General features: G+C 43.2%; 1 long non-coding RNA gene across 4 annotated transcripts in view; it reads left to right on the top strand.

The window, feature by feature from the left end:
* The window catches only part of LOC112551581, a 156,903-nt gene that overhangs the window by 54,105 nt on the left and 77,192 nt on the right, over positions 1 to 25,606 (top strand). For all 4 annotated transcript variants that reach the window (XR_003095888.1, XR_003095889.1, XR_003095886.1 and 1 more), the window contains exon 3: positions 22,668 to 22,717. This is a non-coding gene — a long non-coding RNA (uncharacterized LOC112551581). The remainder of the gene's footprint in view (positions 1 to 22,667; positions 22,718 to 25,606) is intronic.

Here is a 25,606-nt window from a genome sequence, read left to right as displayed (position 1 = left end):
TGGCCTTCTTCCAGTCTTCGGGCACTACACCAGAGCGCCAAGAGTTTTCAAAGATCTGGGCTATGATGCTCGCCAGCTCCTTGAGTACCCTGGGGTGAAGATTGTCAGGGCCAGCTGACTTGAAGGTATCCAGCTTCTCAAGATGTTCCTTCAGAAAGTCAGCATTAATGGAGGGCAGGGGATCACCCTGATGAGAGATTCTGCCATTGATTTGCACAGAAATCTCTCGCTGTCTGCATGTGGCTAGTTGCGTTTGGAACAAGGGTTTTAGTCTGTGCTGAAAAAAAAAAAAATTTTTGCGGAGTGGCAAGGAAAGGGTATAAAGAAATGAATGTTGCACAAGCTCAGCTGGCTCATGTAGCTTTTGTACAGCTTGTTTTCCAGTACAACTTCAGGGGAATAGTGGAATTTTACCCAAGACGTGGCTGACACACCAGCACGTGCTAGTGCACATGGAGTAACACACATGACACACAACTAAGTGTGTGTGTGTGTGTGTGTGTGTGTGTGTGTGTGTGTGTGCTGTAGCTGACTGAAATCTGTTCTGTGACTGTTCTAGGCTTGGTACTGGTCTCTCTTGATTTCTCCCTTCATTTCACATGGGTTTATACCCCCCAGACCTAACTTTGAGTTTCAGGTTTGACTAAGTGTGAAAACTCCAGGTCAAAATATGCAGTTGAAACCACTGGTGTGGGCCTGGAAACAAAATTGTACCTTAGAGCTTGCAGTAAAGCTGGGGGCTTCCGTTGACATTTACCCGCATGTGCATGGAAACTGTTGACCCTCTCTCTGAATTTGAGTCAGATCTTTTTGTTTGCAACAAACCCTACACTCAAGGAACTCTCCTAGTTTGGGGTTTCATTAAAACTTTTTACAATGAGTATTTTTGAAGGGCATCATAAAATACAAAGCCTGGTTCTGTAATTCCTAGTGAGACCAAAGGCCCATGAAAATCAATAGGAGTCTTGTCCACATTTAGGATTATAGGATTGAACACAGCAGTGTATGTCTGTTTTTCTTTTACACTTTGGTTACTGAAGGTAATGAAGGGTGCTGAGTCCATTAACTGACTGCTGTAGGATTTCCAGGTGCCCCCAGCCCTAGGATAAAAGGATCAGACCTAGCATTTGCAAGTAAAGCTTCTCTCTAAAACAAATAAAGTGAATATGAATTTTTGTAAGGCTTCAGGGGAACACCAAAGGTTTTAATTAAAAGAAACACATCCCACTCTTCACACCTCCTGTCCTAGCTCTCTCACTCGGTTTACTCTTACAGTGAATTAGGCGTACCACAGGACCTACCAACATTGACATTTTACAGCAATTTACTGAAAAATACCCTTGGGATTTCTAGAAAATAAAGGCAAAAAATCTGCAGAGCCCATATTTCAAATCTGCAGTACAGTTTATTAACTGCTATAGGAAATGAGATTCTTTACTTTGCTTTTCATACTTGAACTAAACCAACAGTCTTAGATTGCTGCTCATGCTCCTGCATTTTGCTTGTCATCCATTATTTATATACTCTTTCATGCTAAGAATTACCTATTACCTTTCAAAGAAGCCTTCCTAGGAAAGAAATGTATAATGCAGTGAACTTGCTCCTTATAAAATGTCATATGAGCAAAATCTTCTGAGTTTGCTCATGTTAGGTTGTTTTGGCCTTTGTCCTGCAATTCCTTGTGCAATACACAGCAGGTTGGGAACAAATGCAAGATATCTCTCTCTCTCTCTCTCTCGGAATAGCTCCTCTATCCATGTGCTCCGGGGAGGAGACGGGAGGTGCTTTAATTAGAGCATTGCCGAGAGCTTGTCTAATTAAAGAGCCCATGGTGTTGCATGTATTCAAAATGGCAGGGGAGCTTTAACTAAAGCTCATCGAAATACCTTTGTTTGAAAAGTAACAGAATGAGCTTTAGTTCAAGCGCCACTGCCGCCATTTTGAAATACAGGACTCCGAATACACATAATGCAGAGGTTGCTGGAGCGTGTTAATTAGCATGTTCCTACAGACTTGATTAACCTGGTCCTCTCCAACGGGTGCTAATTAGCATGCATTGGAGCAGACATCCAACACATGTATAGGTGCTGTTTAGTTTTACTGCAAGGTAAATTAGCTGAGGGGAGCCATATACTTCGGCCAGGATTTATCTCGGTTCACTTTGCAGTGGTTAGCCATGTTCATCTCAAAGTAGGCAGAAGTCAGGACAGGGTGCCACCTTGTAGACTAAGTGATTGCGAGAGGTATGAGCTACAGCCAGCTTTGTCGGATGCTATGCCAATAGTTAACTCAAGGGACTCCCCTACTCCTTTTTTTTTTTTTTTTTTTTTTTGTCTGTTTTAGCAGTGAGGGAGGTCTTCAGTGTGGAAGGAGATTTCAAAAGATGCGGCTTAGTGTCATCTTCCTGTCATCTATGGGGTGATTAGGTATGGGCTTGCCTGTTAGGCCCACTCCTGCTAGTATGCAGAAGTAGGTAGATAGCCAGGCAGCAGAACTCTCAATAATTGAAATAACTTAAGGCTCGAGACTGCGACCATTGCAGTTAATGGTAAAGCTCCTATTGCCTTCAGTAGAGCATGAGCAAGCTTTCATACAAACATTTTCCATCAATAAACTTCAAGGTGACGTACAAAGAAGGACATGGATCAGGAAGCTGGCACAGACAGAGGAAAGGATTTGTCTAGGATCCCACAGGAAACTGGTAATAGCAATAGAAACCGAGTTTGAGGCTCCCAGCTTCCAGTGCCTTGCTATCTGTTAGGCAGTGCTGTCTTTTAATGCGGGGGTTATACTTAATCCTGCTCATCACTTGTTACTTTCTGCTTTATCTATGTACTATTCTGCATATGTGGGATGCAGGGTCAACCCCATAAATTACTATGTCAAAGAAAATATTGTTATAAAGGTCGCAATTATTAGCTTGTCTGCAGAAACCAGTACTGTGCTAAAGGCAGTAGCTTACCTTTCTGTCCTAGCCAGGTTCACTTCTAACTTTTTAAATTTCCTGCTGCTGTCAGTAATGTTTGATGATTAGGAGGAGCATTGCCTGCATTAGTAGGAGTGTTGCCAGTAGGTCCAGGGAAGTGATTATTCCCCTCTTCTGCATTGGTGAGGCCACATCTGGAGTCCTGTGTGCAGTTTTGGGACCCCCACTATAGAAAGGATGTGAACCAGTCAGAGTCCAGTGAAGGGGAGTGAAAATGGTTCAGGGGCTGGGACACATGACTTCCAAGGAGAGGCTGAAAGAACTGGGTTTAGTTTAGAGAAGAGAAGACTGCGGGTGGATTTGACGGCTTCGTTCAACTCCCTGAAGGGGGTTCGAAAGAGGATGGAGCTGGACTGTTCCCAGTGATGGCAGAAGACAAAGCAAGGAGCAATGGGCTCAAGTTGCTGCAAGGGAAGCTGAGGTTGGACATTAGGAAAAACTTTCTCACTAGGAGGGTGATGAAGCACTGGAACAGGTTATCCAGAGAGGTGGTGAAATCTCCATTCTTGGAGGTTTTTAAGGCCCAGCTAGACAAATCTTGGTTGGGATGATCTGGTTGGGGGTGATTCTGCTTTGAGCAGGGTGTTGGGCTAGATGTGACCTTCTGCGGTTGCTTCCTACTCTAATTTTCTATGATTCTATGATTTATTCAGGTTACATGTTGCCTATAAGGATAATTTGGGTACCTCTGTTCTAAAGGATATGGCTGGAATGGAAGGTGCTGCTTCAAAGTATAGGATTTTTTTTCATAATTAGAGGCATATTTATATAAGTATACTACATACCAACTGCAGTCCTCTTAACTGCCACAACCCAAGGGTGTGATTTTTTTTTGTGTGCGCTTTGGCACTGCTAAATTATTTCCCGCCACTCGAAGCTTTCTTTGCAGGGTGCATTTCTAGGTTGCAAAAAGAGAAATGGACGCTGCAAGGAGTTCCCGCCATTTGTATTCAAATTTGTGCCCCACTATTGGCCAGCTCTAAATTATTCCTACGTGGCGGCTAGCGATTGGCTTGCTAGCCGTATAAGAGGCTTGAGCAGTTTCCGCCCAAGTTGGAGGACTCCACGACTATCAGGAGGAAGAGAACTTCACGTCTCGTGAAGATCTCTAAGCGCTGCGGAGCCTATCGGACCCAGCGTGTATATCAAGAAGGCTACAGGGGTCTGATCAGCCTCTCGCCTCTCCCCGTCGCCGCCTGATCCCTTGACGTACCCTTCCCTGCACGCAAAGTTCCACGGAGCCTAGCAAACTTCGTGTGAGTGAATCCAGAGCTCTACCCGGGTTCGAGTCCTGCAGGTTTATCTTCCCGTCGCCGAAACCCCATTGCGATGTACCCTCATGTTCTGCAGGTTCAAGTTTTGTTTTGTTTTGTTTTGTAACTGCAACTCAAGCAAGTTTTCCTGCCTGCACCGCGACCATCTTCGGTGTAAGTAAAATAATCTTAAATCAACCACTGAGCGTCCGTGCCTAATTCTAGCGTGCCACCTGCCTTCCCTGACCCGGCGTGTCCAGGCTGCTGGCCACAGCCCGCCGCGCGAAAAAAGGGCCTCAGACTGCTCCCGGCCCGCACATTAACCATCATCTTATATACTATATTTGTAATGAGACTTCCTTAGATATATTAATAATTTGCTGTGCTTTTGACTTCTGTCAGAAAACCTCAGTATGTTTTAAGATTCATATAAGCCCAAGAGACAAGTCAAAACTTACTCAAGATGCAAAGTTAATGTATTACACATAAGATAAATATACAAGAATAAGAAACTGAAACTAATGTAGAAACAGAAGTCACGATGAATATATTGTCATAGTTTTAATAAAAAGCTACTTTATATTCTGTCTGCCACAGGCTATCAAATTCATTCGGCCTTGTGGGCAGGATGTGGGTCTCTGAGCTGGACAGTGGACTAGATTTGGGCTGAGCTGGGTCCAGTGCACAAGGCCAGTCTGGCAGGGTGCTGGGTGCAGTGCATCCCCTGTGTTGTAGGCAGTATGCACGAGCCCCACTTCAGGGCTTACCCTGAAGGCATTGTGCATGCTGAATCCAGGGTCACAGGGACTGTACATGGCCCAAGGGATTGGCTTGGGGAGCATATTGCACGTGGCACCTCACTCCAGTTAGATCTAGACCAGCCCTGGAGCCAGCATGCAGAGTCAGTCCAGCGCAGGTACTGCAGGCAGCATGCACTCCAGACCAACTGCCTGGCCTCCATGGAGAGTCCGCATGCAGTGTGCAGGGTCAATCCAAGACCCATGAGCCACATCATGTGGCTTCATGAGTCGGATCCAGCCTGCGAACTGGATGTTTGACACTTCCGGTGTAGCAGAAAATTACTACTTGCAGTAATTTTAATATTTCACTCATGGTAGAATAAATTACCAAAGCATAATTAACCAAACTTCTCATTTGAAGAGGAGTGTTACATTATTTCATATAATAAAAGCAACTTTCTGAGGTTGTATGAAGATAATTTTACAAACTTAAAATTCCCTTTGAATTTTTTTTATCATAACTGTTTCACATTTGTGCTGCACTGTTCTTGTAATATGATTGATTTGAAATCTACAGATGAATAAATCATTAGATTCTGGAGGTGTTTGCTCGGGTTTTACTTTAGCATTGCTGGGGGGCAGGGGAAGGAAGGTAGCAGATTATAATAATACTTAGATGAGTTCTAGTCTTTTAGGCATATGAGTTTTGGATTTGGCTTTTCTGTCCGCTCCACAACGTGCAGGAAAAAGTGCAATGGGATCTAATATGCAATCCATGCACTGGCTCCTCATGTCCTGCCACACCTGCATGGCAGGAAGCATAATTGTAGGATCACACATTATGCCTTATTGCCAGTGCAGGGGAAGTCCGATCCTGCACTGGTGAGAAGTAAGCTCCTGTGGCTGGGACCCCCTCAGCTGAGGGGCACCCCACACACCCCAAGGGCTGGGGATCTCTCACGTGAAACCCTTGGGGCTAGGTGTGCATGTGTCTCCAGGTAATTGTGCAGTTAACCAGTTCATTGTGGCATACCTGTAGTGTGTTAATGTTCATCTAAATTTGTAGTCTTCATATGGAAAACGGGGGGACATAAAGAATGGTACTTTTCAAAGATGGGCTCATTTGCCTTAGAAATCAAGGTCAAGATCAAAGGAAACCTTAAAATAAATTATGTGGTATCTCAGTAGTCTTATCATTGTTGTCTCAAAGTGCTGTGCACACAATCTAGAAATGCTCAGGCATATTGTTAACTGTTTAGTTTTGGTTCCTAGCTTACAACCTATATCGTATCCATACAATCTTTGGTGCATTGCAAGATGTGATGTTGCCAAATCTCACTGTAATAAGGTTTGAGACATCTAATAGAGGTAAGTTCCCAGTCAAAATTAATGTTATTGCATTGCCTCCAAAGATGCACCTCTTTACCTGTATTTGCTTGTTGTTATTTTAAGTCTTTAACAATTTTGTGGTTATGCATCTGAATCTTTGAAAATGATCCAGAGCATGTAAAGAGGAAATGCTAATAAAAAGACAACATTAAGATTTACATACTGCAAACTGAATCTCATGTTAAAAAAAAAAAAACTTTTTTTTTTCTTACTTGCAATCTAACAGATAAAAATAAGTCCTCCATAAGTAGGTTTGTGATCATTTGAAATCTTAGTTATCCTAAGCCATCAGGACTTCCATGATCTTAAACTGCAAGCACACATGAAACAGGCCTATAACGTTATGAGCCCCCTGCATTGTCTCTAGCGGCTGTTTGAGTTAGTAACCGGTGTGAAGGATGGGTTGCCAAAATTCCTGACTTTCCGAATCATTTACAGCAGAATTCTGATCTGCCACCTGATTACGCACTTCATAGGCACAATAATCCCTACAAATGCATTGCCTATAGGGTTGTCACTCATTTGAAAAGGTGGGATTTGAAGTGATAAAGTCCTCGTTTTGGAGGCTGGATTGCATTATTAAATGTAGCTAAATAAAAATGACATAACATGTAGAGTTAGAAATTTTAGGTATCTCAAGCTTGGTGGCTTCTTCACACAACTTTTAGAGTCTGAATATGTCATGATTTCAACTGTTCTTTGTCAGTGTTGAAACATGGGCCATAAGTCAGTCAAAAATACAAGTCACGAGGCCAGAAAGAAAGTGAACAAGAGGGAACATGGTTTTGTTGCTTAGTGGTTATGGCACTCCCCCCTAGTCTGGGGTTCCAGTTCCTATTGCCAGGCTTGCTCCCGTTTTTTTTGGCAAGTGACTGTCTAATGCAGGAGTCAGCAAACTTTTGCCACCATAGGCCACTGCTTGTGACCCAGCCCCTGCTGCAGGTCACACTCCCACATTCCTCAGCAATCACAAGATGCTGTGAAGGGAATAGATAGAAAAAGGCATGTGCTAGGGCCTTGGGGATCATAGGCTCATAGGAAAGTAGGGCTGGAAGGGACTTTGAGTATAGTCTGCTGCTCACAGCAGTATTGGCTAAACCATCTCAGCCAAGTGTCAGTCCAACCTGCTTTTGAAAACTTCCATAGAAGGAGATCCCACAGTTTTTCTAGGTAACCTGTTCCAATGCTTGACCACTAATGCAGGGATGAAGCAGAGAGAATAAACTGAACAAGGTAGGCAATAAGACCCTGGAGTCATCTCCTTTGCTGCTATGACTGGTACATGCTGCCAGTTCCCTCTGTTGCTGGGGGTTCATCCAGTCTATGCAGGGTCTGGGTCTGGCCTGCAGGATGGAGGTTGCTGATATCTGGGCTAATGTATAATGCATAAATGATGCTGGGAACAAGCAAGAGGGAATCTTCCTAGTAGTTATAGGATTTTTGTCAGAGCATGGAGTCCTGGGTTTTGTTTTTAGTACCGTTTATATTCCCTAGGCCAGTGGTTTCCAAATTCTTGAAGTCATGGAGCCCTTTCATATCACTTCTGCAGGGGGACCTCTCCCCTCATAAAGACTTATGCAGAGCCAGGGGACTAGCCTGGCCATGGTGGTGCATGACCTCCCGACTCGCTTTGCCACTGCCCCCAGTCTCGCTGCAGAATCGCTGCTGACCCCAGGCTTCCACAGAACACCATTTAAAAGCCACTGCCCTAGGTTATTGGGACTAGGTGGGGTTTGTCCTTGCAGTACTTTTTGGTCTCCCATACACATGCAGAGAAGCTGCTCCAGTGTGCTGTCATTCCAGCGCGTCGGACCAGACTCGATTAACTGAGTTCACTGGAGCATGATAATTACCTTGTTCCAGCAGACTCCAGTGTCATGTGTATCAGCATCCTGGCACTGAAAAATGGCAGCAGGGTGCTTTAAACTAAAGCTTTTCAATGAGCTTTAGTTCATTTGGCTCCGCTGCCATTTTTCAGCATGGAGACATTTCTACACGTGATGCTCTGGGTGCCTTAGTGTGGCTGTTGGAGCCACGCTAATGAAAGCACCCCCCACATCCCGGCACATGTCTATAAACGCTTTGAGTCTTAGCGGAGCTGAAGTGGGAGTGAGGTGCTCGGGTAATCTAAATGCTCTATCTCAGTTGCTCCTGAGCACTGAAGCTGTAATGCAGCTGTCTGGAGCTCTGCAGTACAAAAATGGAGGTGCCTGGTGAGTTTTGTAGCTGCTGGAGCTGTCCAAGTCCCGTTTAGGTGCCTAAGGAAACATTCTGAATTGGGCCCTGGGTTTTGCTGTAGAAAAGAGAAGACTGAAGAAGGATGCAAGTTTTCCACAATGTAAAGGGCTGTTACAAAGAAGAAAGTAATCAATGGATTTCTCTGTCCCCTGGGAGCAGGGCAAGAAACAGTTTAATTTATAACAAAAATATTTAGGTTAGCGTAACAGGACCTGCATCTGTTGGTGCTGTACCACCCTTGGGTGGACACATGACCCCTGCCTCCTCCAGTCCCTTGGGGTGCCCTTCCCCACTGCTCATGTGCCATGCCTTGATGTTGTTAAATAAAAAAGGGTGGGAGGCTGCCCAAGGCCCAGAGGAAGTCCAGCCCACTGCCCAGGGTGCTGTCCTATCTGAGTCAGCTGACTGACTGGCCTACACAGATGTACCCCTTTTTTAGTTTAATGGGCAGGTCAGTCTTCCTGGGCACAGCTTAGGTCTGCTACCTTGCCTCAGATGCCTTTCTGCCTACACAGGTAGGCAGCTTCACAATTAGCCTGCTGGCCCAAAATGCACCGAATGGATCCAGCCCATGCTATGACAAGAAATGTAAAGCCTGCCAACATACCTCCATCACCCTCACAATAACTACACCCCACCACAGAACGATCAACCTTCCTGGATCTTACATCTGCATGTCCAGAAATGTTTTATACATCTCATCCAGTGCACCAAATACCCTGATGGAAAATACATAGGAGAAACCAAACAACAACTGTGTACCAGAATGAATGCGCACTGGAAATCTATCAAAGACAAGAATTCCCAATTACAGGTGGGGGCACATTTTTCACAAGAAAACCACTCTCTCTCCAATCTCTCAGTTCTAATCCTCAAAGGGAATTTACAAAACACCTTTCACAGACAAGCCTAAGAACTTCAGTTTATTAACCTCCTGGATACAAAAAATCATGGACTAAGTATAGACATTGGATTTATGACACATTTATAATCTGCCTAATCTCTGACTCCCCAGATACTTCTCCACACCAGCTACATTCATTTCCCCCAGCCCCGCACCTCCAACCTGTCTTTCACCCACTGATTCCTCAGTTTACATCTTCACTGACTGCCTTTCTTGCATGCATGCCAACCTCTGGCTTCTTTACTATTCATTCCATCCAGGAAGAGCACACACCAACTGCAGATGCTTCCTCAACCTGACAAAGGGTATTTATACCCAAAAGCTTGCTAAGAAGAATTTTTCCAAGTATTTGAGTTGGTCTAATAAAATATATTGGATTTACCCAAAGAACCTTGTCTGCCTCTGTCCTTAGACCAACATGGCTACAACCTAGTCCCTCTTTTTAATAACAGGAGCCTCTAGCTCCCTGTTACAGTTAGGTATTAGGAAGAATTTCTTAACTATAAGGACAATTCAGCACTGGAACAGGTCATCTAGGAAGGTTGTGAAATCCCCTACAAGGGTATTTTTAAGAACAAGCTAGATAAACATTGGTTAGGGCTGGCTTATCTTAAGCCTGCCACGGTAGAGTTTAGGTAGGCAGGGTTTAGGTTTCTTCTGAATTCCTCTCAGTTTCTGTGATTCTGTATTTCTGAAGTTTGGACTAGATTTGGGGACCTGCGTAAACTGTCTCGGTATCTTCCTCATCATTGACCTCACAATTGAAATTCATTCCTTGGAAGTGTAGAGAGAGAGACTGTGTGGGTTTGGTTCATGGTTTTCAACACCGTGCTAATGAGGACCTAATGTGGTGGCACCAACAGATTTGGATAGTAAGTAGGTGATAGGAGTCTTGCACATTCATGTTAATTAGCACATTGTTGTAATTATGACTTTTTAGGACAGTAATGCTTAAGAGCCCTAGTTCTGGACCTCGACCCACTTGTGTTTAGTGCTATACACACACAGAAGGAAAAACAACTAAAATAAATTGAAATCCATTATCAGTACAAAGAGTGTTCCTATGTGAACTAGTAATCATTAGGAACCTACTTAAATGTGGTTTTGCGATTTTCGGCAGCCTCTGCAGTTGCTGCAAAAATGGCATTGGTTGCAGTTTCTCAGGAAATCAGCAGAAAACCCAACAAACTTAATAAAAGTAAAATGCTGGCTCCCCAGTGGGAGGGAGCCAGCGGTCCTTGCTGCTGCTGCGGCCAGGCCCTGCAGCCTGCCGGGAGGGGAAAGTGCCAGCTAATGGGGTGGCATGAAAGGCAGCAACCAAGATGGTGACTTCCCTCTTGTGCTTCTCCACCAATCAATGCCGAGGGGCAGGGCCACCCAAAGGGCAGCCAGAAGTCAAGATGGCAGCTGCCCTCTCATCCCTCTGCCACTTGGGTCTCTCTGCCAGTCAGTGCCAAGGGGTGGGGCTGCTGTGAAACAACGATGACATTGGCTCCTTGGGCTGTGACCAAATTACAAAAATTGCTTTCTCCATCTGCGACTTAGGTAGGTCCCTAGTAATTATTGCACTTGCTTATTTTGTTCCACGTACAAGAGAATTGAGTTCAGTTGCCTGTATAGATGCAAAATGTTTTTTTTGTCTGCAGGGTTTTCTATTTTTTTTTTTCTATCCTCATTCTGTCAGCAGAGGGGCTACGGGTCATGATGGTTTTTTTGTTTTCTTTTCCCTTTTATTACTACTTCACATCTTTGCTATGTTGGAAAATGTTTGTAATAGTGCATATTAGAGAAAAATGTTTGACAGAGAGACTGGAAAGTGCTTGTTGCTTAGTAAATTTTGTTTAATTCTTGCTGAATTTTCTGTGTCTATGCGAGAGTTGACTTTTATGGCTGACATCTAAAATTTTGAGATACATATAATTTCCCCCTTATACTATTTTAGGATAAATAGTAAACCTTCATTTTAATATCTGGTTTCCTTTTGAACATCCATAAATTTACTTACACCAGTTCAGCTAGACTTCACAGGAAAATGAATTTTTCATTCTACCCTATTTAGACACGTTTGGAAGGATCTTTGCCAGGTAAATTTTTCTTTTGAAGGTCTTAAGTGGTGGAAAACAATCTCTGATCTTAGAGCTCTCATATTGCATTATGAGAGAGAGATCAACTTGTGGCAGAAGCACAGAAAAACAACAAAAAATAAATAGGTCACAGGACTGGAAGCACTTGGAGGAGAAGGAGGTGATTAGGATGAGATGACTGGCGTTGGGAGTTGGCTGCTGTTATTGCAGAGCCATTGGCCATCATCTTTGAAAACTCATGGCAGTCAGGAGGTCTGGGATGATTGGAAAAGGGCAAATATAGCGCCCATATTTCAGAAAGAGAAAAAAGAGGATCCAGGGAACTACAGACCAGTCAGCCTCACCTCAGTCCCTGGAAAAATCATGGGGCAGATCCTCAAGGAATCCATTTCTAAGCACTTGGAGGTGATTAGGAGCGGTCGGCATGGATTTACCAAAGGCAAGTGTTGCCTGACCAACCTGATTGACTTCTTTGATGAGATGACTGGCTCTGTGGGTGCGGGGAGACCAGTGGATTTGGTGTACCTTGATTTTTAGCAAGGCTTTTGGTATGGTCTCTGACAATCTTCTTGCAGACAAGCTGAAGAAGTCTTGGCTAGATGAGCAGATTATAAGGTGGATAGGGAACTGGCTGGATCATCAGGCTCAGAGGGTAGTAATCAATGGCTCAATGTCTAACTGGCACCCAGTACCAAGTGGAGTGCCCCAGGGGTTGGTCCTGGAGCCGGTTTTGTTCAATAACTTTATCAAGGACCTGGAAGATGGCATAACGTGCACCCTCAGCAAGTTTGCAGATGACACCAAGCTGAGGGGAGTAGTAGATATGCTGGAAGGTGGAGCTAGGATTGGGAGGGACCTAGAGAAATTGGAGGATTGAACCAAAATAAATATCATGAGGTTCAACAAGGACGAGTGCAAAGTCCTGCGCTTAGGCCAGAACAGTCTCATGCACCGGTGCAGGCTAGGGCTGACTGGCTGGGTAGCAGCTCTGCAGAAAAGGATCTGGGGGTTACAGTGGACAATAAGCTGAATATGAGCCTGCAGTGTGCCCTTGGTGTCAAGAAAGCTAATGGCATACTGCGCTGCATTAGTAGGTGTGCTGCCAGCAGATCAAGGGAAGTGATTATTCCGCTCTATTTAGCACTGGTGAGGACACATCTGGAGTATTGTGTCCCATTTTGGGCCCCCCACTACAGAAAAGATGTGGACACACTGCAGAGAGTCCAGTGAAGGACGGTGAAAATGGTTCAGGGTCTGGGGGACATGAGTTATGAGGAAAGGCTTATTTAGTCTAGAAAAGACTGAGAGGGGACTTTGATAGCTGACTTTGATTACCTGAAATGGGTTTTGAAAGAGGATGGAGCTGAACTGTTCTAAGTTGTGCCAGATGACAGAACAAGGAGCAATGTGCTCAAGTTGCAGCAAGGAAAGTTGAGGTTAGATACTAAGAAGAACTCTCTCACTAGGAGGGTAGTAAAGCACTGGAACAGGTTATCCAAAGAGATTGTAGACTCTCCATCCTTGGAGGTTTTTAAGACCTGGCTAGACTAAGCCTTGGCTGGAATGATATAGTTGGGGCTGGTCCTGCTTTGAGCAGGGGGTTGGACTAGATGTGACCTCCTGAGGTCCCTCCCAATCCTAATTTTCTGTGGTCCTATGATTCTATGATAGGTCAAGCAAATATCTTTGTAAGTTAGTATGCTTACCTGCAGAGCCCTCTAAATTTGACATGGTGAAACTTCCTGTAGGATTCCTTATCTAGTTTCAATTTGTGGATATTTTAACATAACATTAATTGCATAGCATTCTTGTTGAAATTAATTTGAAAAGGATTTCATTATCTTTTAGTCTTTAGAGCACATGCAGAGCAGTTTCAGGACCAGATCCTTTTCCTCACTTGTTCTTTTGAGCCAAAATATCTCCTCAAAGAGAGATCCTATGTAACAAATATTGAGGAATGTCATAGCTTTTTTGTTCAATGTCAAAGGAGATTGGTGATAGTTGTCAACTTTAAGTTAGCACAGGTTTGTAGCTTTCCTGGGTGACTGGTGCACATGACGTTGAGTAATCAGAGCTTTAAGCCATTATTTTTTAGGGGGAAAAAACTTACTAAAATGTAAAAACAAAGCAGCCTCTAAGCCTTTGAGCACTTTGACTCCTTTCGCTTGTCCTCAAATACAGAATCTTAGCAAGTGACCAGATTGTTAAGTAAAATGATTTGTGAATGGCATATGTGACAATCAGGCGTACTGACTTCTTTATGTGATTGATATAAAAGGATAAGAAGTCACCACATTTTATAAAATTGAAGTACTTATGACTTTTGGGTATTTGTTGGAAATCAACATGAAAGCGTCGATGCCCTTGGAGTGCACCATCAACACTGTTGTAAGACACTTATCTCCAGAAATGTTTCCCTTCAGTTTTCCTATCTCTGTTTTTTTAAAGTTTTGGATGAACGTGGTATGTCCTGCTGCATCTTTACTTGTTGCTAAAGGAAATGTTTATTTGCTAATTGATGGGGAGCATGGAGAGTCTAGGGTAAGGCTGAAGGCATCAAAAACATGGATTTCTATGAACAAAAATTGAGATGCATTTAAATGTTATTTTGTGCTAATGCTGTCTTAATTACAACATTTGTCAGGATAATATTTGCAGTATTAAATTTGAGGAGGAGTGCTGGCATTTATATGAGTTTTTTAGTCAATACATTGCAAAACTTGGAGATTTTTTATAGTGAACTCCATGAGAATTTTCTTCTATATTAGTTCTTGTTCATGATAAATACTCCAGATGAGTGTTCACAATCAAATGAGTATGAGTAGTGTTCCTGTGATATTGCACACCTTGCTTCAGTCTTCTTTCTCCATTGGTTTCTGTCGTAACTTGGAAACCTTATTGCAAAAAGGCCTCTCAGAGCGCAGCAGACTTCCATCCCGATTGAGTCTCGTTAGTTTCTGAACAAAATGGAGTATTTCTGAACAATGTGAAAACCACAGTTCTGGAAATAAAACAGTGCAGTGATGGTGTCTTAGTAGTCATGACCCTGATCTAGAAGTGTGCTTGAGCAGTTGGCTGAATGAGTTATTGAAAGCACTTAGTGTTGCCTTATTTATCTTGTTTAGATATTTCCAAAACACTTCTTCACTATGGTATCTAGGTGTACTTTGCAGATTTGGTCTTGCTTGCTAATAAGAGTCTTCTGCGGAACGATGTTCAGTGAAGAAACCATACACTTTACCAGTCTGCTTTCATTTATCATGATGCCAGTAATCCTCCCATGTGACCTTGCATACTATCCAGTAAACAGTACCTAAATTATTAATGTTATGTTGTGGCAGATGTGACCTGGAAGCATTTTAAAATTATTTTATGGGACAGCAAATAAAATCATACAGATTCAATTCTGTGTACTTTTCTTGATATTATGACAGTAATACAAGCTGTTATACCTCTTATCCTGGGTATGAGTGGGCTGTACAACCTTAAATTTTTTAAAACTCTCCGTGCTACCATGAAGTAAGTAAAAAGTATTAACCCATTTTGCAGAAGAACATAATGAGTCAGAGAATCCAGGATTCAGGCTGCTACTCGCATGGTCATGAAATATTTTGAAGATATAATAACCACAGCATGAACAAGCACACTTCAGTAGCTAGTACAAAGAACTGTATTAGGAATTGGTCCACACTCTTACCTTTTTTTTTCTTATTTTACAAAAGTGGGAGGAGCTTTAGCTTTTACCTGAAACATACTAAGCTCTTAAACTAGCAAACAGCTGGTTTTGCTCAGTATGTTAATTTTCTTGATCTCCTTCCATTTATTAAAAAGAAATACAAATAAGAAATGAATTCAAATAATTATTTAGATTTGTTCCCTACCAGGACTACTACATTAACATGTGTTAAAAGCAACTTTGCCTAGATTGCTAGTGGCCTCTGCTCCTTTCTTGTTCAGCTTTGCAGGGCAGTCAGGTGGGGTTTTCTGAATAGGTTTACAAAGAATTAGTACTTTGATTCGGCACTTCGATGAGACTCTGAACTTATAAACAGGCATGGACAAATGAAGCAGATGAGGTATGCTGGGATGTGTCCCCACATAGCTGATCCACTTCATTGGGTGAAGCAGGTGTTGCCGGCTGTCCTGCAGGCTCAAATCCTTCCTGTTCCCTGGAGCACTAGGAGCCCAATACTTCAGGACAACAGTCGGGGTGTGCCTTTGCAAATGGGGAAACCTGGGTTGGCGTTCCTGGGCTTTAGGGGCCTGATCCTGTGTGCCGTGGGAATTCCCCCTGCAGAGTGCTTGGAGAGTGTGGGTAGTAGCTTCGGGCTGCCTTTGCTCTCCTGCCTCAAAATCAACAGACATCTGCCACAAATTAATACTGCCTTTTGTCTCGGCCACAAAGTTAGTTGTTTGGGATGTAAGAAAGTGTGTGGACGTCTTTTTGCTTTCACTGTGTGCTGCCACAAACATTTTTATGGTGGCACAAAGGCAACATCTGCTTGCAGCCCGAGTGAAGTACTTTTTTTAATAGAATCCATTTTTAGTGAGAGAACGGGAGAGCCATCAACAGTTGAATATCGAATGCATCTTACCCTGAGGGACATTTACCTGCCATCTTCTTACCCTGAAGTCCTGCCCTCAGAGAATAGAAAGTCCCATGGGAGGAACAGGAAGAGGCAAGGTGTTAGAAACGGTTTATAGGAGACTTGCTGTCCAGGGCCGCTAGTAGGGAGGAAAGAAGGAAAAGAAGCCGCAGCCATCTTACGGTATCTCCACGCTTCTATCCTGGGTAGAAAATCAGTCCATCCCCGCCACACCTCCACTTAAGACAGACACGCATGCTTTATTCTTGAGTAAGTAGGCCAGGCAATTCATATGCAAAAAAATTTGCCACCCACTTTGTGGAGGTTTAGTTGGGCCATACTGCTAAATCTGCCACAGGTGTTGCATTTGCTTGGCTGAATAGCAAAGATTGCAGTATAGAGGCACTTGGCTACGCCATAGTGAAAGAAAATCAGGCGGAAATGAGTTTGCTGTTGTTCAGGTAAGTCTTATTTTTTAAACAGCTTAGATTTCATTATCTTGTGAAATATTTTCTTTAGGTAGAAGCACTTTTATGTAATTCTTCCAGAGGCTCACATGGAGCTCTGCTTGGGAAGAAAGAAAAATGCAGATCTTCTGCCTTACAAAGAAGATGGATTTTTGTTGTTGTTGTCGATCCTTAATACGTTGTTCCTTCTGTAGCTTGCTTATGGATATGCCCATGCCATAATGATAAAGCCTTCCTGTAATTTTTAATGCCATTTTAAGCCTTAGTGTGGGCACATAAATCTGTGCAGCACTGCGAGTGCTGCTTTTCTGGTCACACTTCGGACATCATCAAGTGCCGGTCTTAACAGTTGCTAGTCTTGTGAGATGAAGATGTGTTGCCTGTTTTAAAATAAGTATTTTATATGAAGTATTTATATGCAGTTTAGACGTTCATCTGAAAGATCTCGATTAGGTCTGGGGATTGTATAGCTCAATCTATATGTTACAAAGTCGCATTTAATTGAGGATGGTAGTTGGCAACAGAAAGTATTGTATTTACTTGAATCCAAGATGAGTCTGGCCCTTTGCCTTCTGCCCCTGCTTTCTCTACCACAGCGGGTGTGGGGGGGAGCAAATTTAAGAAGACCTTTCACTAATTAAATTCGATACATGGAATATGGCAACAAATGTATAATTTTCCGTGTATAGAATCTAATTGTGGAGGGAAGGGTCATGTTAAATTCAGTCATCTTGGATTTGGGTTAATGCAGTAATTACCCTGTGATGGCTGATGTGATATTGGCTTAAGGTGAGTTCTTGGTGGACTCCAGTCAGAAAATCTAACTTGCCATTTGACAGCAACCACCATCCTTCTTGATCTTAACAGTGATACCAAATACTCAACATAGCTGAAGATGTGCATTGCGGCCTCATGCCTAGAGATGAGCTTTTTAGGCAGGTCAGACATTAGGATTTGCAGGACTTGTATGAAGTAAGATGTTCAGTAGCCTCAGGCTGGCTTCCACAAGAGTGAAAGGGAGTGTGTTGGCTGGGGGATTGAGAGGTGGTGGTGCTGGTTGTCATAGGTGGGGAAATCAGATGCTGCTCTTATTGCTTGGGAAGAATTGGATTCTCAGGTTTGCTGTTTCTGTGAAATAAGGGAAAGGGGCTGTTTCCCAGTATGCTACTGTGGGAAAGGGTGTAGATGTGTGCTGAGGGGGAAGTGAAATTACAGCAGGTCTTGGCCCCCTTCTAAGTCCAGGGCTGTATGCAGCCATCTGCCTAGGGCAGTTCCCACTACCACTGGGGCACTCCACGACCCCTGTTTGAGGGGAAAGCTTACATTTCAGCTGAGTGCCGTTTCCATGGAGAAATCTAGTGCTGTCAGTTCAAATTTTACCAATTCTCTGTATCTTGAAATAAGAGGTTCTAATAATAAGTGTTTTTAAAACAAATTCCTTACCAAGAGTGCAGACCCACTTGCACATGTGAAGGCTACCACAAGTCTATGGCAGACACAAGAGGAAGATTGCATTTTGCTTGGAAAGTGACGGATACAATTAAACACCTCTTTACGTGGAAAGCACTTTTAGCTTTTTACTGGCTATTTGTCAGACACTGAAAACGTTTCAGAGTAAGCAGGAGTGCCGTGTTGGGAGATGTTTCATTGCAGAGACATTTCCAGAACACCAGCACGGTTGACGAAGTTGTAATGTGTGTACGCGTTTCCTTTTCTCCTCTTCATTTATGGTGTATTAGCACACTGGCCCGTCTTGTACGCTGCAGTGGGTTTTCTAGAACTCTGTTGCGTCTGCATTTTGAGTCCAGGCCCGTGTGATATCTTCACTTGAAATAGGCTTTATTCTTTCACTTCGCTGTCCAAAATAGGCATTTGCTGAAATGACTGCTTTTACTCAAATCCAAGACAAGTCCCCCCCCCCCATTCAATGTGTGTGGGGGAGCCCCTCATCTTAGATTTGAGTACAAGGTGTAGGGAGGGCTGCAGCTCTGACTCTGGCCTGGGGTCTGGAGTCAGAGCTGTAGCTACTGCCCCCCACCACTTGTCTCCGGCAGCCTCTGCTCCCTCCCCCTCTACCCCCCAAGCCCACACTGTTGCCACTTATCTTCCCATTGCAGCTCCTGTTCTGGCTAGGGCACTGCTCTGGCCTGGAGAGCAGGACACATGCTAACTTTGGCCCCTGCTCAGCCATGCACAGTGGTAACTCTGGGGCTGGGGCATCCGCTGCTGCAACTGCTGTTGTGCGTCTAGGTGGGAGCTAGGCAAGTGGCAGGGGCAGAGGTGCCAGGTGGTAAAAGTGGAGTGGGGCAATAGGCAGCAGGGGGATAAGTGGGGGAGGAAAAGTGGCAAAGGGCAGGTGTCAGGGTACTTGCCTCCCCGCTGCCTGCCCCATTGCCGCTGCTTGCCTTGCTGTAGTGGTAGTGGGGACGGCTTACTTAGGATGACCCTTCAATAATTAGATTCTGTGGATGGAAAATTATAACAAATTTGATATATTTTCCATGTTTATAATGTAATTATTGGGGGAGTCCTTTTAAATTTGAAGTTGGTTTGGTTTTGGTTAAATACAGTAGGAATGATCTGACCGTGCATACATATAGGGACCTACCTAAATGGCGAGAGACAGGGATTTTTGCAGGCCACTCACAGCGTGTGGAGCCAGTTTAGCGTTTTTTTTCATGGCAAGCCCCCCACCTCCCTTGCAGCTGATTTGCCAAGGGGTGCCGGTAACCCCATCCCTTGCTGCTGATTGGCTGAGAGGCCAATCACTCATCTTCAGGCTGCAGCATTGCATCTGGCTTCTTAAACCCTTTCTCGTTAACGATTGGCGCCTTCACTGAGTCTGTGTCACTAGGTTGTCCTCGAAGTAGCTCTCTCGCAAACCACGTGCTCTGTGGCTGCAGGGATTGCTGTGCTTTCTTTGTACTCCAGTTAGCTTTTATTTTTGGGGGGCGATTTGGTCCAAAATGATGGGAAACGCCAGTTTTTGCCGTGATTGCGGAAACTGCCTTCAAAATCACGAAACCATGATATTTAATGAGTCCTTATATATACACTGTGTGATATCTTCTTTAATTACATGGTAACATATTCTTTTTTTTTCCCCAAGCTTCCCAGCTTCTTCACTCTTAACTGCATCCTCTACCCTTACCTCGTACTTCCATGGATGAACTTTGCCTCCCTGTACCAGTGCTGGTAGCTTGTTTCTGTCCACCCAGTTTCTTTGTCCCTGGTAGCAGTAGGCATCTTTCTGTCTTGCGAGACAATAACATTATGCCGGTTGAGGCCTCAGTTCACTGAACATAATCCTTGCTTGAAAGATATAGTGAAGCTGGAGTGACCTCTCCAGGGCACACAAGCCTGGGCAGTGTATATGGAGCTTTGCAGTCATAGCGAGTAGCTCCATCTTCCTCCCTCCTTGTTCCCCAAGGGAAATTATTGAGAGCACAAGAGAATAGGTGGTAGTGACTTATATCATCTCATAAATGACTTTAGAACAAAGGCAAGGAAATACTTTTTCACACGGGGTATGTTCAGCTCTGGGAGTCCATTGTCAGCCGTATTCCAACTGTAGTCTGGAATTTCCTGTTATAGGAGGTCACTGAATCAACTATTGTTGCCATATTTAAAGGGATAGTGCTGACATAAAAATCGTACCCGTTTCTAAAATAATTTTATCTGCTTAACCTTCGAAAGAAATTACGAGGGGACTTTTATTTATGGTTTTATTCTGTGTATTCAATGGCATTTTGAGTGTATTCATTCTGTTTCTTCCCTTGTTCGGTTTTTTTCTAAGCACTCTAAGTGATCCCATTTCTATGATCTTCTAATTTGAGCACATAATAACTGAAATCTTTGCCTTTGATGCTTGTAATTTAGTCATAATGCTTGTGAAGAGTTAAAAACCTTTCAGTTGCTAAGTTTGAGATTAGTAGCATTCAGGTTTTCTAAGTCGTATCTTTTTTCACACTACAATTTCTTTCCCATCCCAGTTCTTAAAACTGCCACTTTCTCATTCTTAAAAACTTAATACAGTGGCCATATGAAATGAGTTATGATTCTGTAATGGAAACTACACCAAAAGTCCCCATTTCTAAATTATCTGTACATTGAGAAATCCTTGCACATGATCTATTGTCAGTTTTATAGATTCTTCCCTCTGTGACAGAGACTCCGTTTGTTTTGTGTATTCTAGTTTTTGGGTCCGAAATACTTCTGAATATTTTTGGCTAAATCCTTGTTGACCTCTAAATTTGATCCTATTCCACCCTACTGGAGTCCTTGAAAAACTGTTTGCGTGTCAACTTTTTTAGCATGTCTGTATGTTGGTCTAGGACAGGGGTGGGCAAAATGCAGCCCGCCAGGCCATTCTATCCAGCTCACGGGGCCCGTAAAAAAATTACAAAATTTAATATTGATCTGCCCCTGGTTGCCTGTCATGCAGCCCTTGATGGCTTGCCAAAACTCAGTAAGCGGCCCTCCGCCCAAAATAATTGCCTGCCCCTGGTCTAGGAGAACTCACTCCTCTTTTGTGTCATTGGTTTTCCAGGGACTTGAGCAGAAGTGGAATAGGGATCACACTTAAGTGTCTTCAAGTTGAAACAGGATTTGGGCCTTCATGCTTGGAAATAACACTGCCTCTGCATATTTGCAATATCATTTCTTTGTTTTCCTCTTTCCTTATTATTATGAAATTAAACACATCTGCCCTCATAGAATAGCTGTCTTAAGATTTCATCTGTTCCTTCTTGTGTTTATTCCTCAGCTGAAGTTGCCTTCTTTGGTGACATTGCAGTTCCCATGGCCATTCATCTTGAGGTCACAAAACTGCTCAGGTCATATATTAAAGAATAGGGAGCAAAAACAGATATACTTGGACAAAACAGTTGCCCTTGTTCTCATGCTGAATTTTTTTGTAATAAAGAACGAGATGGGAAATGCATAAAATATAGGAGCAGAACTGTTTCTGAGTAGAGTTTTGGTAGCATATTTCCCCCAAAAAACACTTGTAGCCCTTTGAAGGATAAGGGTTTTTTTTGAGTGGTGTTTGAGTAACATTTCCAGTAGTTTGATTTTTTTTGTGTTGGAGTATGTGCCTCTTCATCTTCTGTTGTTGATTTAATATGATGGGTGTTGCAGCGCCTTTGACTTTCTTCATTCTTGCCTACAATGCCATGTGAGATGAGAGTTTGTAAGTAGTTGTGCTAGAGATCTGCACGGTTAAAACGAAATGGTGTCAAGGGATACAAAATACTACCATTTTAAACTTATGGTTGACATTTTAGCTTGCTAAGTAATGAGCAGAAGTCAGTACCATATGTGACCAGTTGTGTATCAGCACATATCTATTGGACAGATATCCACATCATAATTGCCATCTCATATTTGGCATCTGTATCAAAAGGCTCAACAGAGGTTAGGGGCTGAATGACACACAGGAACTGAATGATTCCTAGACTATTTCTCCAGATCAACACTGGGGCACGTTGGAGTGACAATGTGGAAAAAATGTTTGCTGGTGCTTTTAATGTAGTTTTGTGGATAAACAGAGAATCTGAATTGGCTAACAAAAGTCACAGGAGTCCTTTTGTAGGAGATAGTTTAATAAATTGTTACACTTAGCAATTATATAGCACTTCACATCTCCAAAGGACTTCACAAATGTTAATTACCAGTGAGGCTGGGATTCATATTTCCATTTTATGGTGGAGAAACTACAGCGCCAAGAAAGTGAATGACTTGAACCTGGTCATGTGGAACATCACTGGGAACATTTGGAAGAGAATTTGGGATTTTGTGTTCAATTCACCAGACTGCCTCCACATCTGCCCCCACAGAATTTATTACCGCTGTATGAAATTACCCTATCAGTCACATTAATTGAGCCAGAAGTGAGTGACAGAAAATCTTCCTTTCAGTATAATCAAAGCAGCAAGCTTCAGATAAAAACAACAACATAAACAGAACTGGAGTTTTGGCATCTGCTTTTCTAATGTCATTTTTTGTTTGTTGCATTGTAGAAAGGGGAAATGGAGACTGGGCCACATGAAAGGGAAAACATCATCAAAAAGTAAGTCAAAGCTGTACCATTTCCTATGACATAAAATAGCTGTTTATATAGCAAAGAAGGGGTGTGTACAGCCATTACATTTAGACTGACCTAACTAGGGTGATGTTGATTGAAATGCCCATCTGTGCAGACATTAAGAAGGCTTTAAATTGCCCCTAAAATGGTGGATCTGATCTAAGTTACTTCACCTGCGGAGGTGAACTAGTTTATATCTGGAACAGATCAAGCGGATCTAGAGAGCGCCTGTATACATTCAGAAGACAGCCCTAGGGCTGGGCAAGCCCACCCATTCGTCCCAGCCCTGGGGCTGTGCTTGTCCTACCTCTTGCCCCCCCCAACCCTGACTGGGCTGTTTTTAGCCCCCTGACTCTCCCACCTCAGATCAACAGTCCCCCCACCCCCCCAGACCTGCCAGCCAGGTCGGATCCTGCCAGTCCCCACCACCCCTTCACCTGCCACTCACCCTCCCTGCAGACCCACTAGCCAATAGGTGCCAACTTGGTTTTTGCCAGGGGGTGCTTTTTGGGTTTTTTATCGGTCACGATGGAACCCCACGTACGCCCAAAAGAGGTAGTATAGTACTTCAACCTAGCTCACCCGACGTGGCTCATGGGTCCTGAGTACCCACTAACTTTTCTCGGTGGGTGCTTGAGCCGTAGATTACCCACGGAGTCAGTGCCTATGCACTAGCCGCACACCCTGGTGCTGGCTGCCCCTCCCTCCACCTTGACTTGTTTCTACCAGTTTCCCCACGCAGCTCCTGGGAGCAGCTAACATTTGTCCGCGTGACTCACGGTCTTTGTTCGCGTGATTTAAAGCAAGCCGTGTGCGAACGTAGACTGGGTGCAGCGAATGGCTGTACGCACCCAAGGCTAATATTTTTCATGTGCATTTCACTGGGTATGTGGGGAATAGCAGCTACAGTTTCTGAGTTGTATTGGATCATATGGTTTTGGGTCATGTTCGGTGTTAGTGTTAGGGCAGACCCACTCCCCCTTGAAGGTGTCATTTGTGCAGCTTACGTCCATATTCTACGGAGGAGAGAGCTGCCACTGAGGATATTATTTTTCCCACTGTCATCTGCCACAGCAGAATGCAACTTCTTTGATGGATTTCATTCCACTGTACCCATGCATAAAATGACTCAGAGTGCCTTATGGTTGTATGTCACTGAAGGTCCCTTGTTGAATGGATTTACAATGTAGAATATGTTGAATGTTTTTCCTTTAGCCTAATAGTCCTTCTGTTTTGATGTAGAAACATGAAGATGTTTTTCATTTGTGGTGGCAAGCCTTACAGTTGGTCTTCATTTATATGATTCATTTGCATTAGTCATTATCCAGTAATAGACATTTGTTTTAAACTGTCCGTCTTGAATAGTTGTTACTTGATAGTGTAAAAACATGCTATAATCTGATGAAGAGTTATGATTGTAGTTAAAAAAAAAAAAATCCACATGTACTCATTTGAATGTAGTTTCAGATCAGCTAGAAACTGGACTTATTAAAAGATTGGATGAGGTTTAGTGTATTGCTGAGTCAATTTTAAAATGCCTTTACCTTATCAGGATACAGCTCATTTTACTTTAACTGTAATGGAATGACTGTGTTTCTAACGCATGGGTTTTGAAATGATTGATGATCGCAGCATGTCAAACGGCTTTTGGGTGTTGTACCAAATGTATATTCTTTCTATTTATTAATATGAAAAACATCCTAGTGAATACTGAGTTTTTAAATCTCTGAAAAATTAAATAATAATTTTACAGAATTAGTCTTTCACTGAAAAGGATGTTTTCAGTCATTAAATTGAGCCAAGCACCTGCAATTCCTCTAACATTACACATTCTACACTAATTTAATACTTTGGGAAGGTGCAGTGTTTGACAAGGTACTATTTCAAAGATGTGACTCACTTATCAATGTGACTCAGAGGAGCCTTGCTGTATAATTAATTAAACGATTCAGCAGGTTGTGTAACCTAGATCCTTGTAGTATCCCTAGACTGACATGAGAGATCATATAAATCAAAGATAGAAAAGTAGTTGGCCAGTGTGGAAATTCTTTCATTTGGTTGGTCCAGTCTAACTTTAAAATGCCAAGCAACAAAATCTCCTGTTCTTCTCCTGGCCGACCACCGTTGTCTAATATATTTGACAGACTCACTTTTTTTCCATTGGTATTTAGCATAAATGTTCCCTTTAACAGTCCATTATTTCTAGATATACCTTCTAGTGCCATCCTAAACTACATTAAATGAATCCCCTTGCTGTTTCGTATTTTTACCCTTCATATAGCTGAAAATTATGTCCCTGTTAAGGCATAGCCTAGCAAACCTTTATACATTTTTGGCCATGTAAATTAGCCAACAGGAGCTCTGTGCTGCTGTGGCTCAACTGCAACTGATACCCAACCCAGCTTGTCTAAGGTAGCTTATGTACCTCATCTACAGTCACCTCATACTAGGAGAGAGAGACCACAAACCCTAGCAGCAGTTGCGGACTTTTTCCTTTACCTTTTCTACTCGGCTCCTTCTTCCTGCTTAATTAATGTAGCTATAGAGCTTAGCAGGATCCCTCCTTGGTTATACACTGTTGCATTCGGTTGTAGATTCTAGTCCTGTTCCTAAAAAGTTAGGCCAGGCCCATGGTACATGTTCATTTAATGTCACAATGGGATCTGATCCTTGATCCCAACAATCACGCCTCCTGCCACGCCACATGTTCATGTCAGGACACTCAATTTTGGGATCAGGGATCAGATCCCAGTTGTGTCATTATTACTTGTCAGTGCAGGGGGATCCTAGGACCACGATCCTGGACTCCCCCCACACTGCTAAGTTGAAAGCTGGGTGTGTGCAGCCCAGCATGAACTGCTGGAGGCCTGGGAC

Source organism: Alligator sinensis, unplaced genomic scaffold, assembly GCF_000455745.1.
Source record: "Alligator sinensis unplaced genomic scaffold, ASM45574v1 scaffold268_1, whole genome shotgun sequence".
NCBI classification, from domain to species: domain Eukaryota; kingdom Metazoa; phylum Chordata; order Crocodylia; family Alligatoridae; genus Alligator; species Alligator sinensis.
This window is presented reverse-complemented; position numbering and strand designations above follow the sequence as displayed.